The sequence below is a fragment of the Anas acuta genome, unplaced genomic scaffold (genome assembly GCF_963932015.1).
Source record: "Anas acuta unplaced genomic scaffold, bAnaAcu1.1 SCAFFOLD_114, whole genome shotgun sequence".
NCBI lineage: Eukaryota > Metazoa > Chordata > Aves > Anseriformes > Anatidae > Anas > Anas acuta.
The window spans coordinates 56,139-74,231 of record NW_027076137.1 but is presented as its reverse complement, the minus strand read 5'-3'; positions in this window follow the sequence as shown (position 1 = coordinate 74,231).

Here is an 18,093-nt window from a genome sequence, read left to right as displayed (position 1 = left end):
CCCAAACTGCCACAGACTGACAGCGATGCCCACTGGATATCTCCTGCTGCCTCCTGACTGCTCCAGCAGAAGTCCCGTTTGAATTAGCCAGCAGGTCCCTCTGAGTGGCTTTGCTGAAACTCCTGCCGTAGGAAGTATCCTACGGGAGCCAAGTTGCTAAACTGATGTGTGGTTTTCCCTTAACCCCCTCAGCCCTGACTTTGCAGCTCCTGACGACACTGCCAACGTGTGCAGTGTCACCGTGTGCCAACTAGGTGCCAGCTGCCATGGTTTATAGATTGTAAAATGAGTGATTTGGGACTCGTGAGCACTGAGAACAGGTTAGCAATTGCTTAAGAGCTTTACTTGTGTCGCTCTGGGGCAGGGAGATGGGTGAAACATCTTAGGCTTGAAAGTGATTCCCTGCAGAGGGACGTGCTCAGATCTGCACAACAGATCTGTCGTTTTGGTCACCTTATTAGATCCCTGCTTGAGAGGTTGCTTGCAAGAATCGATTCCTCTTCACCTTGATGTGTCAAGCTAAAGACAAATCTGTGCCGAAGCACTGTCTGATCAGACGAGTGCCTCAGTTCAGGATTGTTCTTGGACAGCTCCAGAAACACCAGGACGATCAGCGCCTTCAGGAACAGATTAATTGGATCTCGAGGCTGTCATAAAACAGGTCCCTGAAGTTTGAAGACTCTTCCAATAGTTTGGGCCAGCAAGGAGCAGCTGTACCTGGCGGCTGCGGTAACTCGGGGCTCAGAGTCTCAGAGAGCGTGCTGAAAGGTGACCCCCCGCTGGCTGCTGGAGGAAGCTGAGGCAGCGTTCAGCTCTAACCTTTGCCTTCTTGGCTGTCATCTTTGCACTCCTGCTGTCAGTGGGTGTTGAGTGTCCTTCCCCCCAGCCTCAGCACGTGCCCTCAGATGTAGGCAGCGTTTAGCAGCTAGAATTCACTCCAATATAAAGAGTACAAATCATGCGTTTTCTGCTTTTGCTTTGGAACTCTTAGCTTGAGGTTTTCCTGCAGGCCATGAGGTTTCTTGCAGCAGCAGGGATGAGTTCTGTTAGCAAGAGGCTGTTCTGTGCTTCGACTGTGGGAAGATGAATGGTTACCCGTGCACCGTTAAATAGAACTTGACACCTAGGACACCGCACTTGCAGCCTGTGGGGTGCTTCAACAAACAGGTAAATCAGCAGAGGCTGTTTTGCAGCCGGGGTGATGCTGGGTGATTAAAAAGCAGGGGCAGAACAAGGAGTTTCTAGTGTTTGTTCTTGCTTGTCATCTGACTCTCCACTTCCACTGTTCGTTAGAAAAAAGAACAAAAACAAAACAAAAAAAAAAAACAAAAAAACAAAAAAAAAAAAAAAAAAAACAAGGGGTAAGCATCTTAATATCTTTATTATAAATGGAAGGCACAAAACAGACCAGCTACAGAGACTGTCCAAGAGAAATACTTGGTGCTTTATAAACAAACAAGGAAGTACCCTTAGGTGGGTGTGATAATCCTCCTCTAATGCGTTTTTGGAGTGCAAAAATAGATTTGTTCTTGCTCTTCTCTCCAGGACAAAGGCAGAATAGGCAACTGCAAAGTTAGACCAGGGAGGTCAGTTTGTTCCATACTGAGAAAGACAAGCCTGTAAAACAAACTAGACAGATTTTCTTGGTACTATTCATCTTCCTTCAGCAAAGGCAAAGCTTATGACACTTGTTGGTGTGTGTATATATATTTATCCAGTGCTCTCACAACAAAATTTTGATTTGAAGAGGGCACACAGATCTGATTTTTTTTTTTTCTTTTCCAGTAACTAGTATAATAAGCACTGGTATTTTTGTATAAAAACAGAAAAATACAAAACAAAAGACTGAATATTATGTGGTATGCATGACATTAAAAAAAAATGGTGGTTTCAAAGCAATATGTACCCTGGTGTGTTTGCCATATCCTAGAGTCCAGCTTAAAGTGCATCTGATCTGTATTGCATTTTGATATTAATCTCTGTGTACAATGTTTTGCATGTAATTTATATAGTTCTTGGGAGAAAAAAAAAAAAAAAAGAATGAATTGTCAGTTAGCTTCTTCTGAGAAAACAGACTCCAAGCAGAGATATTACTCAAATCAGAAGTGGACGAGCAGTTGAGGGGTGGGAAAAGGGATACATATACAAAATTTAAAAATAAATAAATAAATAAATAAAACATGCTGGGGGTGGGGGAGAAGGGAAATGGTTTTGAATCAATAAAGCTTTGGCTGTTGAGCAGAAACAATGCGCGAGTGCATCCAGAGAATAAAATGTGCCCACATGTAACTGTGACGTCCTCAGTGTGTCCACCAGCTTGTGAAATCAATCCCACATCTTCTCGTGGTGCTGGATGAATGGCTGAGCTTCCCATCTGAGCAAGGCAGAGCGTGCAAGTAGGGCCTGCAGGGTGGAAAGAGGGATGGGGCTCAAGAAGCAAGCCCACTGCTATGACAGAGTCCCTATAGGCAGTGTGGGTTTTCTCTCTATGCAAGCCTCATTATTCAGAGGCAGAATATGGCTTCGTCCATTCAAGGTCCAGAATCAGTTGTCAAATGCTAGCCAAAGCCAGTGGCTCCTGGGCTATGTGACAAACTAACCCTAGAGCAAAAACCCTCCTTGTCCTCTTACCTGGTGCCCTTTCTGCGATGCCTTTAGGGTGAGTCAAGGCTATGATCTCCACCTTCTGGGGCTGGTGTTTGAGCTATGTCCTACCTCAGTGCTGAGACTCTTTTGCCTCTGTAGAGGCCCTTTGCCATGACACGAGTGACGATGAGAACTAAAATCAACTAGCCTCTGAAACGTTCTTGTTCCCAAGCACAGCTTTTTCACTGGATTGCTTGAACTCCTAGTTTTTGGCCGAGAAGCTATTGTTTCTCTGTGCCTTTAATAAGAGGCTTTCTCTGGAGCCAAGTCAGGATGGCAAGATTGAGCTGGGCAAGGCTATCGAGGAGGAAATTCAATCTTCCCAGCTGGGTGTCTGACCCTTGGAGCCCGGGCCAACTGATCTGAAGCGGCTGTAAAAGCTTTATTTCACAGCATCGCTGTCTTCCCTGCTCGCATTCTAGGCACGGTGTTTCTGCTGACAGCATCTTCCACCTCCTCAGCAGAAGCTGCTTCTGTCTTTAAACGTAGTACAGGCTGGACGCAAAGAAAGAAACTGCTAGCGGTGCTTTTAGCTATTTAAATGGGGAGAAAAACAGCCACTGTTTCTTTCTTTGTCCAGGGCAGCCACGAATGCTTGCGTGACGTGGGCTCCTCTCCCACGTCCTTAATTGCCAAGCCGATAGCGGCTCTGGTGACGTGTCCCATGGGTGTCTGTGCAGTGACGGGGCTGCCTCACCCCTGTGTACCCCAGGACAGACATTTGGGGGGCTCTTTGCTGCTACCACAGGGCGCAACCTGCGGGTCCTGGGGCAGGCAGGATGAGTGCTGCTGGGCCCGGAGGGTAGGCCTGGCCTGAGAGGAGACAGTAAAGGAGGCAGGTTTGGGGCTTAAAGCAGGCTTGTCCTGCCCCAGCCTTCTCCAGAACCTGTGTGCCTGGCTCTGGAAAGCCGTGACAAGACATAAAATGACTCGCAGCTTGCCAAGAGAGCTGCGGTGGTGGAGGAATGGCCGCCTCAAGGGGCTGAGGCCAGGCACCATCACGGGCAGGACTCGAGAGACAAGGCACGATCTTGGCACAGACAGAGAAGGGAAGGGGAAGCACTGCTCTGCTGGCCCTGAGCGGTGCAGCCCCAGGAGAAAAGAAAAATCTGTGTTTCCTTCCGCTGATGTCCACGCTGAAGGTGCAGAAGGGTTCCGTGCTGTTGCTTGGGTCAGCCTTGTTGCCAGGTTGGGAATGTTTAGCCTCCCGGTGCTTCGGTGCTGTTGGGCTGCACTCAGAGTGTGAGCTCTGGGCGTTATTTCTCAACTACTGCGTTATTGGAGCGTACGGACCCGAGATATTCTGCGGATAGGTGATTTAAGCCACGTCAGAAACACCGCTGTGGCATGTGCCAGCGTCGGACGCCCGTTCGACTGATCGGGCGGAGCAGGTGAATTGAATTTGGTGCTGGATGGCAAGGTGGTGTTGGGAGAAGAGCTAGGCTAAGGAGAGCTTCCTCTTGCTCTACCCCTTCCCATCTCAAATGGCCGCTTCCTGGGGAGATGGGTTCGTTGGGAGGTTAACTACAACGTTACAGTGAGGATGAGGAATCCTCTTTAGTCCCGTAGGTATTTGCTGCCAGGCGGCAGCGTTGATTTCAGAAATTGTATTTCAAAAGGGAAAAAGAAAGGAAATCTGTATTCTTTGACATACTCTCTTTTCTCGGAGAGTAGATGTAGGAGCTTCAGCAGTGCCCTTCCTCCAGAAACGATTCCCAGTGTCTGCTCAGACACTGAGGAGGAAAATGGAGGAGAGCCACCCGCTATAAATAAAGGAAAGAAGGGGTCATGGATTAAGGGAGAGCCACTACTTCAAAAATTGGTGCTCTCTACAAACCGGTTAAGGGTTTGGGACCTGCAGGTGCTGCCTACACCTGTGTGCGTTGCAGTCGTGCCTGTTGCCACTGAGCAAAACGGGGAGAGCTGCTTTGTCGAACGCGGCGTGTTAAAGCACGTGCCGCTGCCTGGAAGAAAAGCACGGACTTCTTCCCTCGTGTGGGACTTCTTCCCTAGCGATCTGTGGTTTACCTGATGGTTTCCCATAAGCTGTGAATGTTTAAAAGAAAAAAAAAAAAAAACAAAACCAAAACCCAACCCCAGCGTTGAGAGTGGTGAGGCAGATCCTCACCTGGGGACTCAGAATCAGCGGTGACATCACCATGCGAAGCATTGTGTGCGCTTCGGGTCGGGGCTGCTGCGAGCCTCGCAGCGGGGAGGGAGAGCGGATCCGGGGTGCCTCTGTGTCAGGCCTGTGCCCTGGTGGCTTCGTGAGCACTGAGAGTTTGACTCCTGTGTTCCCAGCTTTTGCTTGCGCACCTGCGGTGTGGCAGAGCCAGCGAGCTGCTTCCTCAGCTGGAGGAGGAAGAGGAGTGACCTCAACGTTGCCGAGGTAAAGCACAATTATTGAAAAGATTTGGCAAAGATGTGGGTTGTAGCAGCGCGGCTGCTGCAGCTGCAGCAGATCCTGGAGTATTGGAGAAGATAGAGAGGGGTTTCTTGGTGAAAAGAATGCTGTGAAAAGTGTTTTCATGCCAGAAATTAGGAGAAACGCCTCTGTTGTTTGACATCCTCTATTGACCTGGCACATTGGCATTACAGCGTACCCTGGCACGCTGTTTGTATGGAAAAAAAAGGTCTTTTAGTCAGGGCAGGCCAGAAACCTGTCTTGGCACTTCCACATCGCAGCAATGCTTACAGACCCTGCATCCTGGCTGCCAGGCCAGGATCTAAATCCGATGGTGCTGTTGGTAAACTGAAGCTCAGGAAGCGCTTCTGGGTTTTTCTGTACTTCCATGTGAATTTTTACCCTCTGAAGATGGTGTATTAAGCTATTTTTGTAACAACAACTAGGTTTAAAAGCAGTTTCAGTTTAACATCTACATGCTTGGGTGTTATTAACAGAGCTTTGTATACTGAGCTGGTGCTTGGTAGGAGAAAAACCATAAATCTTCCCTGGGAAAGTTGGACCCCCTCAGCTACATACTGCTATGAGGAAACTCAGATGTAAGAACACACTTAAATAACACATCAGCAGAGCTGTTGTGCTCCTGACCACCAAAGGCACCTTTTTCCAACACCGTCGTACTGGAAGTTGATGCAGCTGGTTCCATCCTTAACGTGGGACTGTACAGTGCTGTAAAAGAAATATTTTTTCACAGCTTTGGAGAAAGTGAAGCAGAGAAAACCCCACCTAACCACTGATACCTGGACCCCAAACTGCCACAGACTGACAGCGATGCCCACTGGATATCTCCTGCTGCCTCCTGACTGCTCCAGCAGAAGTCCCGTTTGAATTAGCCAGCAGGTCCCTCTGAGTGGCTTTGCTGAAACTCCTGCCGTAGGAAGTATCCTACGGGAGCCAAGTTGCTAAACTGATGTGTGGTTTTCCCTTAACCCCCTCAGCCCTGACTTTGCAGCTCCTGACGACACTGCCAACGTGTGCAGTGTCACCGTGTGCCAACTAGGTGCCAGCTGCCATGGTTTATAGATTGTAAAATGAGTGATTTGGGACTCGTGAGCACTGAGAACAGGTTAGCAATTGCTTAAGAGCTTTACTTGTGTCGCTCTGGGGCAGGGAGATGGGTGAAACATCTTAGGCTTGAAAGTGATTCCCTGCAGAGGGACGTGCTCAGATCTGCACAACAGATCTGTCGTTTTGGTCACCTTATTAGATCCCTGCTTGAGAGGTTGCTTGCAAGAATCGATTCCTCTTCACCTTGATGTGTCAAGCTAAAGACAAATCTGTGCCGAAGCACTGTCTGATCAGACGAGTGCCTCAGTTCAGGATTGTTCTTGGACAGCTCCAGAAACACCAGGATGATCAGCGCCTTCAGGAACAGATTAATTGGATCTCGAGGCTGTCATAAAACAGGTCCCTGAAGTTTGAAGACTCTTCCAATAGTTTGGGCCAGCAAGGAGCAGCTGTACCTGGCGGCTGCGGTAACTCGGGGCTCAGAGTCTCAGAGAGCGTGCTGAAAGGTGACCCCCCGCTGGCTGCTGGAGGAAGCTGAGGCAGCGTTCAGCTCTAACCTTTGCCTTCTTGGCTGTCATCTTTGCACTCCTGCTGTCAGTGGGTGTTGAGTGTCCTTCCCCCCAGCCTCAGCACGTGCCCTCAGATGTAGGCAGCGTTTAGCAGCTAGAATTCACTCCAATATAAAGAGTACAAATCATGCGTTTTCTGCTTTTGCTTTGGAACTCTTAGCTTGAGGTTTTCCTGCAGGCCATGAGGTTTCTTGCAGCAGCAGGGATGAGTTCTGTTAGCAAGAGGCTGTTCTGTGCTTCGACTGTGGGAAGATGAATGGTTACCCGTGCACCGTTAAATAGAACTTGACACCTAGGACACCGCACTTGCAGCCTGTGGGGTGCTTCAACAAACAGGTAAATCAGCAGAGGCTGTTTTGCAGCCGGGGTGATGCTGGGTGATTAAAAAGCAGGGGCAGAACAAGGAGTTTCTAGTGTTTGTTCTTGCTTGTCATCTGACTCTCCACTTCCACTGTTCGTTAGAAAAAAGAACAAAAACAAAACAAAAAAAAAAACAAAAAAACAAAAAAAAAAAAAAAAAACAAGGGGTAAGCATCTTAATATCTTTATTATAAATGGAAGGCACAAAACAGACCAGCTACAGAGACTGTCCAAGAGAAATACTTGGTGCTTTATAAACAAACAAGGAAGTACCCTTAGGTGGGTGTGATAATCCTCCTCTAATGCGTTTTTGGAGTGCAAAAATAGATTTGTTCTTGCTCTTCTCTCCAGGACAAAGGCAGAATAGGCAACTGCAAAGTTAGACCAGGGAGGTCAGTTTGTTCCATACTGAGAAAGACAAGCCTGTAAAACAAACTAGACAGATTTTCTTGGTACTATTCATCTTCCTTCAGCAAAGGCAAAGCTTATGACACTTGTTGGTGTGTGTATATATATTTATCCAGTGCTCTCACAACAAAATTTTGATTTGAAGAGGGCACACAGATCTGATTTTTTTTTTTCTTTTCCAGTAACTAGTATAATAAGCACTGGTATTTTTGTATAAAAACAGAAAAATACAAAACAAAAGACTGAATATTATGTGGTATGCATGACATTAAAAAAAAATGGTGGTTTCAAAGCAATATGTACCCTGGTGTGTTTGCCATATCCTAGAGTCCAGCTTAAAGTGCATCTGATCTGTATTGCATTTTGATATTAATCTCTGTGTACAATGTTTTGCATGTAATTTATATAGTTCTTGGGAGAAAAAAAAAAAAAAAAAGAATGAATTGTCAGTTAGCTTCTTCTGAGAAAACAGACTCCAAGCAGAGATATTACTCAAATCAGAAGTGGACGAGCAGTTGAGGGGTGGGAAAAGGGATACATATACAAAATTTAAAAATAAATAAATAAATAAATAAAACATGCTGGGGGTGGGGGAGAAGCGAAATGGTTTTGAATCAATAAAGCTTTGGCTGTTGAGCAGAAACAATGCGCGAGTGCATCCAGAGAATAAAATGTGCCCACATGTAACTGTGACGTCCTCAGTGTGTCCACCAGCTTGTGAAATCAATCCCATATCTTCTCGTGGTGCTGGATGAATGGCTGAGCTTCCCATCTGAGCAAGGCAGAGCGTGCAAGTAGGGCCTGCAGGGTGGAAAGAGGGATGGGGCTCAAGAAGCAAGCCCACTGCTATGACAGAGTCCCTATAGGCAGTGTGGGTTTTCTCTCTATGCAAGCCTCATTATTCAGAGGCAGAGTATGGCTTCGTCCATTCAAGGTCCAGAATCAGTTGTCAAATGCTAGCCAAAGCCAGTGGCTCCTGGGCTATGTGACAAACTAACCCTAGAGCAAAAACCCTCCTTGTCCTCTTACCTGGTGCCCTTTCTGCGATGCCTTTAGGGTGAGTCAAGGCTATGATCTCCACCTTCTGGGGCTGGTGTTTGAGCTATGTCCTACCTCAGTGCTGAGACTCTTTTGCCTCTGTAGAGGCCCTTTGCCATGACACGAGTGACGATGAGAACTAAAATCAACTAGCCTCTGAAACGTTCTTGTTCCCAAGCACAGCTTTTTCACTGGATTGCTTGAACTCCTAGTTTTTGGCCGAGAAGCTATTGTTTCTCTGTGCCTTTAATAAGAGGCTTTCTCTGGAGCCAAGTCAGGATGGCAAGATTGAGCTGGGCAAGGCTATCGAGGAGGAAATTCAATCTTCCCAGCTGGGTGTCTGACCCTTGGAGCCCGGGCCAACTGATCTGAAGCGGCTGTAAAAGCTTTATTTCACAGCATCGCTGTCTTCCCTGCTCGCATTCTAGGCACGGTGTTTCTGCTGACAGCATCTTCCACCTCCTCAGCAGAAGCTGCTTCTGTCTTTAAACGTAGTACAGGCTGGACGCAAAGAAAGAAACTGCTAGCGGTGCTTTTAGCTATTTAAATGGGGAGAAAAACAGCCACTGTTTCTTTCTTTGTCCAGGGCAGCCACGAATGCTTGCGTGACGTGGGCTCCTCTCCCACGTCCTTAATTGCCAAGCCGATAGCGGCTCTGGTGACGTGTCCCATGGGTGTCTGTGCAGTGACGGGGCTGCCTCACCCCTGTGTACCCCAGGACAGACATTTGGGGGGCTCTTTGCTGCTACCACAGGGCGCAACCTGCGGGTCCTGGGGCAGGCAGGATGAGTGCTGCTGGGCCCGGAGGGTAGGCCTGGCCTGAGAGGAGACAGTAAAGGAGGCAGGTTTGGGGCTTAAAGCAGGCTTGTCCTGCCCCAGCCTTCTCCAGAACCTGTGTGCCTGGCTCTGGAAAGCCGTGACAAGACATAAAATGACTCGCAGCTTGCCAAGAGAGCTGCGGTGGTGGAGGAATGGCCGCCTCAAGGGGCTGAGGCCAGGCACCATCACGGGCAGGACTCGAGAGACGAGGCACGATCTTGGCACAGACAGAGAAGGGAAGGGGAAGCACTGCTCTGCTGGCCCTGAGCGGTGCAGCCCCAGGAGAAAAGAAAAATCTGTGTTTCCTTCCGCTGATGTCCACGCTGAAGGTGCAGAAGGGTTCCGTGCTGTTGCTTGGGTCAGCCTTGTTGCCAGGTTGGGAATGTTTAGCCTCCCGGTGCTTCGGTGCTGTTGGGCTGCACTCAGAGTGTGAGCTCTGGGCGTTATTTCTCAACTACTGCGTTATTGGAGCGTACGGACCCGAGATATTCTGCGGATAGGTGATTTAAGCCACGTCAGAAACACCGCTGTGGCATGTGCCAGCGTCGGACGCCCGTTCGACTGATCGGGCGGAGCAGGTGAATTGAATTTGGTGCTGGATGGCAAGGTGGTGTTGGGAGAAGAGCTAGGCTAAGGAGAGCTTCCTCTTGCTCTACCCCTTCCCATCTCAAATGGCCGCTTCCTGGGGAGATGGGTTCGTTGGGAGGTTAACTACAACGTTACAGTGAGGATGAGGAATCCTCTTTAGTCCCGTAGGTATTTGCTGCCAGGCGGCAGCGTTGATTTCAGAAATTGTATTTCAAAAGGGAAAAAGAAAGGAAATCTGTATTCTTTGACATACTCTCTTTTCTCGGAGAGTAGATGTAGGAGCTTCAGCAGTGCCCTTCCTCCAGAAACGATTCCCAGTGTCTGCTCAGACACTGAGGAGGAAAATGGAGGAGAGCCACCCGCTATAAATAAAGGAAAGAAGGGGTCATGGATTAAGGGAGAGCCACTACTTCAAAAATTGGTGCTCTCTACAAACCGGTTAAGGGTTTGGGACCTGCAGGTGCTGCCTACACCTGTGTGCGTTGCAGTCGTGCCTGTTGCCACTGAGCAAAACGGGGAGAGCTGCTTTGTCGAACGCGGCGTGTTAAAGCACGTGCCGCTGCCTGGAAGAAAAGCACGGACTTCTTCCCTCGTGTGGGACTTCTTCCCTAGCGATCTGTGGTTTACCTGATGGTTTCCCATAAGCTGTGAATGTTTAAAAGAAAAAAAAAAAAAAAACAAAACCAAAACCCAACCCCAGCGTTGAGAGTGGTGAGGCAGATCCTCACCTGGGGACTCAGAATCAGCGGTGACATCACCATGCGAAGCATTGTGTGCGCTTCGGGTCGGGGCTGCTGCGAGCCTCGCAGCGGGGAGGGAGAGCGGATCCGGGGTGCCTCTGTGTCAGGCCTGTGCCCTGGTGGCTTCGTGAGCACTGAGAGTTTGACTCCTGTGTTCCCAGCTTTTGCTTGCGCACCTGCGGTGTGGCAGAGCCAGCGAGCTGCTTCCTCAGCTGGAGGAGGAAGAGGAGTGACCTCAACGTTGCCGAGGTAAAGCACAATTATTGAAAAGATTTGGCAAAGATGTGGGTTGTAGCAGCGCGGCTGCTGCAGCTGCAGCAGATCCTGGAGTATTGGAGAAGATAGAGAGGGGTTTCTTGGTGAAAAGAATGCTGTGAAAAGTGTTTTCATGCCAGAAATTAGGAGAAACGCCTCTGTTGTTTGACATCCTCTATTGACCTGGCACATTGGCATTACAGCGTACCCTGGCACGCTGTTTGTATGGAAAAAAAAGGTCTTTTAGTCAGGGCAGGCCAGAAACCTGTCTTGGCACTTCCACATCGCAGCAATGCTTACAGACCCTGCATCCTGGCTGCCAGGCCAGGATCTAAATCCGATGGTGCTGTTGGTAAACTGAAGCTCAGGAAGCGCTTCTGGGTTTTTCTGTACTTCCATGTGAATTTTTACCCTCTGAAGATGGTGTATTAAGCTATTTTTGTAACAACAACTAGGTTTAAAAGCAGTTTCAGTTTAACATCTACATGCTTGGGTGTTATTAACAGAGCTTTGTATACTGAGCTGGTGCTTGGTAGGAGAAAAACCATAAATCTTCCCTGGGAAAGTTGGACCCCCTCAGCTACATACTGCTATGAGGAAACTCAGATGTAAGAACACACTTAAATAACACATCAGCAGAGCTGTTGTGCTCCTGACCACCAAAGGCACCTTTTTCCAACACCGTCGTACTGGAAGTTGATGCAGCTGGTTCCATCCTTAACGTGGGACTGTACAGTGCTGTAAAAGAAATATTTTTTCACAGCTTTGGAGAAAGTGAAGCAGAGAAAACCCCACCTAACCACTGATACCTGGACCCCAAACTGCCACAGACTGACAGCGATGCCCACTGGATATCTCCTGCTGCCTCCTGACTGCTCCAGCAGAAGTCCCGTTTGAATTAGCCAGCAGGTCCCTCTGAGTGGCTTTGCTGAAACTCCTGCCGTAGGAAGTATCCTACGGGAGCCAAGTTGCTAAACTGATGTGTGGTTTTCCCTTAACCCCCTCAGCCCTGACTTTGCAGCTCCTGACGACACTGCCAACGTGTGCAGTGTCACCGTGTGCCAACTAGGTGCCAGCTGCCATGGTTTATAGATTGTAAAATGAGTGATTTGGGACTCGTGAGCACTGAGAACAGGTTAGCAATTGCTTAAGAGCTTTACTTGTGTCGCTCTGGGGCAGGGAGATGGGTGAAACATCTTAGGCTTGAAAGTGATTCCCTGCAGAGGGACGTGCTCAGATCTGCACAACAGATCTGTCGTTTTGGTCACCTTATTAGATCCCTGCTTGAGAGGTTGCTTGCAAGAATCGATTCCTCTTCACCTTGATGTGTCAAGCTAAAGACAAATCTGTGCCGAAGCACTGTCTGATCAGACGAGTGCCTCAGTTCAGGATTGTTCTTGGACAGCTCCAGAAACACCAGGACGATCAGCGCCTTCAGGAACAGATTAATTGGATCTCGAGGCTGTCATAAAACAGGTCCCTGAAGTTTGAAGACTCTTCCAATAGTTTGGGCCAGCAAGGAGCAGCTGTACCTGGCGGCTGCGGTAACTCGGGGCTCAGAGTCTCAGAGAGCGTGCTGAAAGGTGACCCCCCGCTGGCTGCTGGAGGAAGCTGAGGCAGCGTTCAGCTCTAACCTTTGCCTTCTTGGCTGTCATCTTTGCACTCCTGCTGTCAGTGGGTGTTGAGTGTCCTTCCCCCCAGCCTCAGCACGTGCCCTCAGATGTAGGCAGCGTTTAGCAGCTAGAATTCACTCCAATATAAAGAGTACAAATCATGCGTTTTCTGCTTTTGCTTTGGAACTCTTAGCTTGAGGTTTTCCTGCAGGCCATGAGGTTTCTTGCAGCAGCAGGGATGAGTTCTGTTAGCAAGAGGCTGTTCTGTGCTTCGACTGTGGGAAGATGAATGGTTACCCGTGCACCGTTAAATAGAACTTGACACCTAGGACACCGCACTTGCAGCCTGTGGGGTGCTTCAACAAACAGGTAAATCAGCAGAGGCTGTTTTGCAGCCGGGGTGATGCTGGGTGATTAAAAAGCAGGGGCAGAACAAGGAGTTTCTAGTGTTTGTTCTTGCTTGTCATCTGACTCTCCACTTCCACTGTTCGTTAGAAAAAAGAACAAAAACAAAACAAAAAAAAAAAAACAAAACAAAAAAAAAAACAAGGGGTAAGCATCTTAATATCTTTATTATAAATGGAAGGCACAAAACAGACCAGCTACAGAGACTGTCCAAGAGAAATACTTGGTGCTTTATAAACAAACAAGGAAGTACCCTTAGGTGGGTGTGATAATCCTCCTCTAATGCGTTTTTGGAGTGCAAAAATAGATTTGTTCTTGCTCTTCTCTCCAGGACAAAGGCAGAATAGGCAACTGCAAAGTTAGACCAGGGAGGTCAGTTTGTTCCATACTGAGAAAGACAAGCCTGTAAAACAAACTAGACAGATTTTCTTGGTACTATTCATCTTCCTTCAGCAAAGGCAAAGCTTATGACACTTGTTGGTGTGTGTATATATATTTATCCAGTGCTCTCACAACAAAATTTTGATTTGAAGAGGGCACACAGATCTGATTTTTTTTTTCTTTTCCAGTAACTAGTATAATAAGCACTGGTATTTTTGTATAAAAACAGAAAAATACAAAACAAAAGACTGAATATTATGTGGTATGCATGACATTAAAAAAAAATGGTGGTTTCAAAGCAATATGTACCCTGGTGTGTTTGCCATATCCTAGAGTCCAGCTTAAAGTGCATCTGATCTGTATTGCATTTTGATATTAATCTCTGTGTACAATGTTTTGCATGTAATTTATATAGTTCTTGGGAGAAAAAAAAAAAAAAAAAGAATGAATTGTCAGTTAGCTTCTTCTGAGAAAACAGACTCCAAGCAGAGATATTACTCAAATCAGAAGTGGACGAGCAGTTGAGGGGTGGGAAAAGGGATACATATACAAAATTTAAAAATAAATAAATAAATAAATAAAACATGCTGGGGGTGGGGGAGAAGCGAAATGGTTTTGAATCAATAAAGCTTTGGCTGTTGAGCAGAAACAATGCGCGAGTGCATCCAGAGAATAAAATGTGCCCACATGTAACTGTGACGTCCTCAGTGTGTCCACCAGCTTGTGAAATCAATCCCATATCTTCTCGTGGTGCTGGATGAATGGCTGAGCTTCCCATCTGAGCAAGGCAGAGCGTGCAAGTAGGGCCTGCAGGGTGGAAAGAGGGATGGGGCTCAAGAAGCAAGCCCACTGCTATGACAGAGTCCCTATAGGCAGTGTGGGTTTTCTCTCTATGCAAGCCTCATTATTCAGAGGCAGAGTATGGCTTCGTCCATTCAAGGTCCAGAATCAGTTGTCAAATGCTAGCCAAAGCCAGTGGCTCCTGGGCTATGTGACAAACTAACCCTAGAGCAAAAACCCTCCTTGTCCTCTTACCTGGTGCCCTTTCTGCGATGCCTTTAGGGTGAGTCAAGGCTATGATCTCCACCTTCTGGGGCTGGTGTTTGAGCTATGTCCTACCTCAGTGCTGAGACTCTTTTGCCTCTGTAGAGGCCCTTTGCCATGACACGAGTGACGATGAGAACTAAAATCAACTAGCCTCTGAAACGTTCTTGTTCCCAAGCACAGCTTTTTCACTGGATTGCTTGAACTCCTAGTTTTTGGCCGAGAAGCTATTGTTTCTCTGTGCCTTTAATAAGAGGCTTTCTCTGGAGCCAAGTCAGGATGGCAAGATTGAGCTGGGCAAGGCTATCGAGGAGGAAATTCAATCTTCCCAGCTGGGTGTCTGACCCTTGGAGCCCGGGCCAACTGATCTGAAGCGGCTGTAAAAGCTTTATTTCACAGCATCGCTGTCTTCCCTGCTCGCATTCTAGGCACGGTGTTTCTGCTGACAGCATCTTCCACCTCCTCAGCAGAAGCTGCTTCTGTCTTTAAACGTAGTACAGGCTGGACGCAAAGAAAGAAACTGCTAGCGGTGCTTTTAGCTATTTAAATGGGGAGAAAAACAGCCACTGTTTCTTTCTTTGTCCAGGGCAGCCACGAATGCTTGCGTGACGTGGGCTCCTCTCCCACGTCCTTAATTGCCAAGCCGATAGCGGCTCTGGTGACGTGTCCCATGGGTGTCTGTGCAGTGACGGGGCTGCCTCACCCCTGTGTACCCCAGGACAGACATTTGGGGGGCTCTTTGCTGCTACCACAGGGCGCAACCTGCGGGTCCTGGGGCAGGCAGGATGAGTGCTGCTGGGCCCGGAGGGTAGGCCTGGCCTGAGAGAAGACAGTAAAGGAGGCAGGTTTGGGGCTTAAAGCAGGCTTGTCCTGCCCCAGCCTTCTCCAGAACCTGTGTGCCTGGCTCTGGAAAGCCGTGACAAGACATAAAATGACTCGCAGCTTGCCAAGAGAGCTGCGGTGGTGGAGGAATGGCCGCCTCAAGGGGCTGAGGCCAGGCACCATCACGGGCAGGACTCGAGAGACGAGGCACGATCTTGGCACAGACAGAGAAGGGAAGGGGAAGCACTGCTCTGCTGGCCCTGAGCGGTGCAGCCCCAGGAGAAAAGAAAAATCTGTGTTTCCTTCCGCTGATGTCCACGCTGAAGGTGCAGAAGGGTTCCGTGCTGTTGCTTGGGTCAGCCTTGTTGCCAGGTTGGGAATGTTTAGCCTCCCGGTGCTTCGGTGCTGTTGGGCTGCACTCAGAGTGTGAGCTCTGGGCGTTATTTCTCAACTACTGCGTTATTGGAGCGTACGGACCCGAGATATTCTGCGGATAGGTGATTTAAGCCACGTCAGAAACACCGCTGTGGCATGTGCCAGCGTCGGACGCCCGTTCGACTGATCGGGCGGAGCAGGTGAATTGAATTTGGTGCTGGATGGCAAGGTGGTGTTGGGAGAAGAGCTAGGCTAAGGAGAGCTTCCTCTTGCTCTACCCCTTCCCATCTCAAATGGCCGCTTCCTGGGGAGATGGGTTCGTTGGGAGGTTAACTACAACGTTACAGTGAGGATGAGGAATCCTCTTTAGTCCCGTAGGTATTTGCTGCCAGGCGGCAGCGTTGATTTCAGAAATTGTATTTCAAAAGGGAAAAAGAAAGGAAATCTGTATTCTTTGACATACTCTCTTTTCTCGGAGAGTAGATGTAGGAGCTTCAGCAGTGCCCTTCCTCCAGAAACGATTCCCAGTGTCTGCTCAGACACTGAGGAGGAAAATGGAGGAGAGCCACCCGCTATAAATAAAGGAAAGAAGGGGTCATGGATTAAGGGAGAGCCACTACTTCAAAAATTGGTGCTCTCTACAAACCGGTTAAGGGTTTGGGACCTGCAGGTGCTGCCTACACCTGTGTGCGTTGCAGTCGTGCCTGTTGCCACTGAGCAAAACGGGGAGAGCTGCTTTGTCGAACGTGGCGTGTTAAAGCACGTGCCGCTGCCTGGAAGAAAAGCACGGACTTCTTCCCTCGTGTGGGACTTCTTCCCTAGCGATCTGTGGTTTACCTGATGGTTTCCCATAAGCTGTGAATGTTTAAAAGAAAAAAAAAAAAACAAAACCAAAACCCAACCCCAGCGTTGAGAGTGGTGAGGCAGATCCTCACCTGGGGACTCAGAATCAGCGGTGACATCACCATGCGAAGCATTGTGTGCGCTTCGGGTCGGGGCTGCTGCGAGCCTCGCAGCGGGGAGGGAGAGCGGATCCGGGGTGCCTCTGTGTCAGGCCTGTGCCCTGGTGGCTTCGTGAGCACTGAGAGTTTGACTCCTGTGTTCCCAGCTTTTGCTTGCGCACCTGCGGTGTGGCAGAGCCAGCGAGCTGCTTCCTCAGCTGGAGGAGGAAGAGGAGTGACCTCAACGTTGCCGAGGTAAAGCACAATTATTGAAAAGATTTGGCAAAGATGTGGGTTGTAGCAGCGCGGCTGCTGCAGCTGCAGCAGATCCTGGAGTATTGGAGAAGATAGAGAGGGGTTTCTTGGTGAAAAGAATGCTGTGAAAAGTGTTTTCATGCCAGAAATTAGGAGAAACGCCTCTGTTGTTTGACATCCTCTATTGACCTGGCACATTGGCATTACAGCGTACCCTGGCACGCTGTTTGTATGGAAAAAAAAGGTCTTTTAGTCAGGGCAGGCCAGAAACCTGTCTTGGCACTTCCACATCGCAGCAATGCTTACAGACCCTGCATCCTGGCTGCCAGGCCAGGATCTAAATCCGATGGTGCTGTTGGTAAACTGAAGCTCAGGAAGCGCTTCTGGGTTTTTCTGTACTTCCATGTGAATTTTTACCCTCTGAAGATGGTGTATTAAGCTATTTTTGTAACAACAACTAGGTTTAAAAGCAGTTTCAGTTTAACATCTACATGCTTGGGTGTTATTAACAGAGCTTTGTATACTGAGCTGGTGCTTGGTAGGAGAAAAACCATAAATCTTCCCTGGGAAAGTTGGACCCCCTCAGCTACATACTGCTATGAGGAAACTCAGATGTAAGAACACACTTAAATAACACATCAGCAGAGCTGTTGTGCTCCTGACCACCAAAGGCACCTTTTTCCAACACCGTCGTACTGGAAGTTGATGCAGCTGGTTCCATCCTTAACGTGGGACTGTACAGTGCTGTAAAAGAAATATTTTTTCACAGCTTTGGAGAAAGTGAAGCAGAGAAAACCCCACCTAACCACTGATACCTGGACCCCAAACTGCCACAGACTGACAGCGATGCCCACTGGATATCTCCTGCTGCCTTCTGACTGCTCCAGCAGAAGTCCCGTTTGAATTAGCCAGCAGGTCCCTCTGAGTGGCTTTGCTGAAACTCCTGCCGTAGGAAGTATCCTACAGGAGCCAAGTTGCTAAACTGATGTGTGGTTTTCCCTTAACCCCCTCAGCCCTGACTTTGCAGCTCCTGACGACACTGCCAACGTGTGCAGTGTCACCGTGTGCCAACTAGGTGCCAGCTGCCATGGTTTATAGATTGTAAAATGAGTGATTTGGGACTCGTGAGCACTGAGAACAGGTTAGCAATTGCTTAAGAGCTTTACTTGTGTCGCTCTGGGGCAGGGAGATGGGTGAAACATCTTAGGCTTGAAAGTGATTCCCTGCAGAGGGACGTGCTCAGATCTGCACAACAGATCTGTCGTTTTGGTCACCTTATTAGATCCCTGCTTGAGAGGTTGCTTGCAAGAATCGATTCCTCTTCACCTTGATGTGTCAAGCTAAAGACAAATCTGTGCCGAA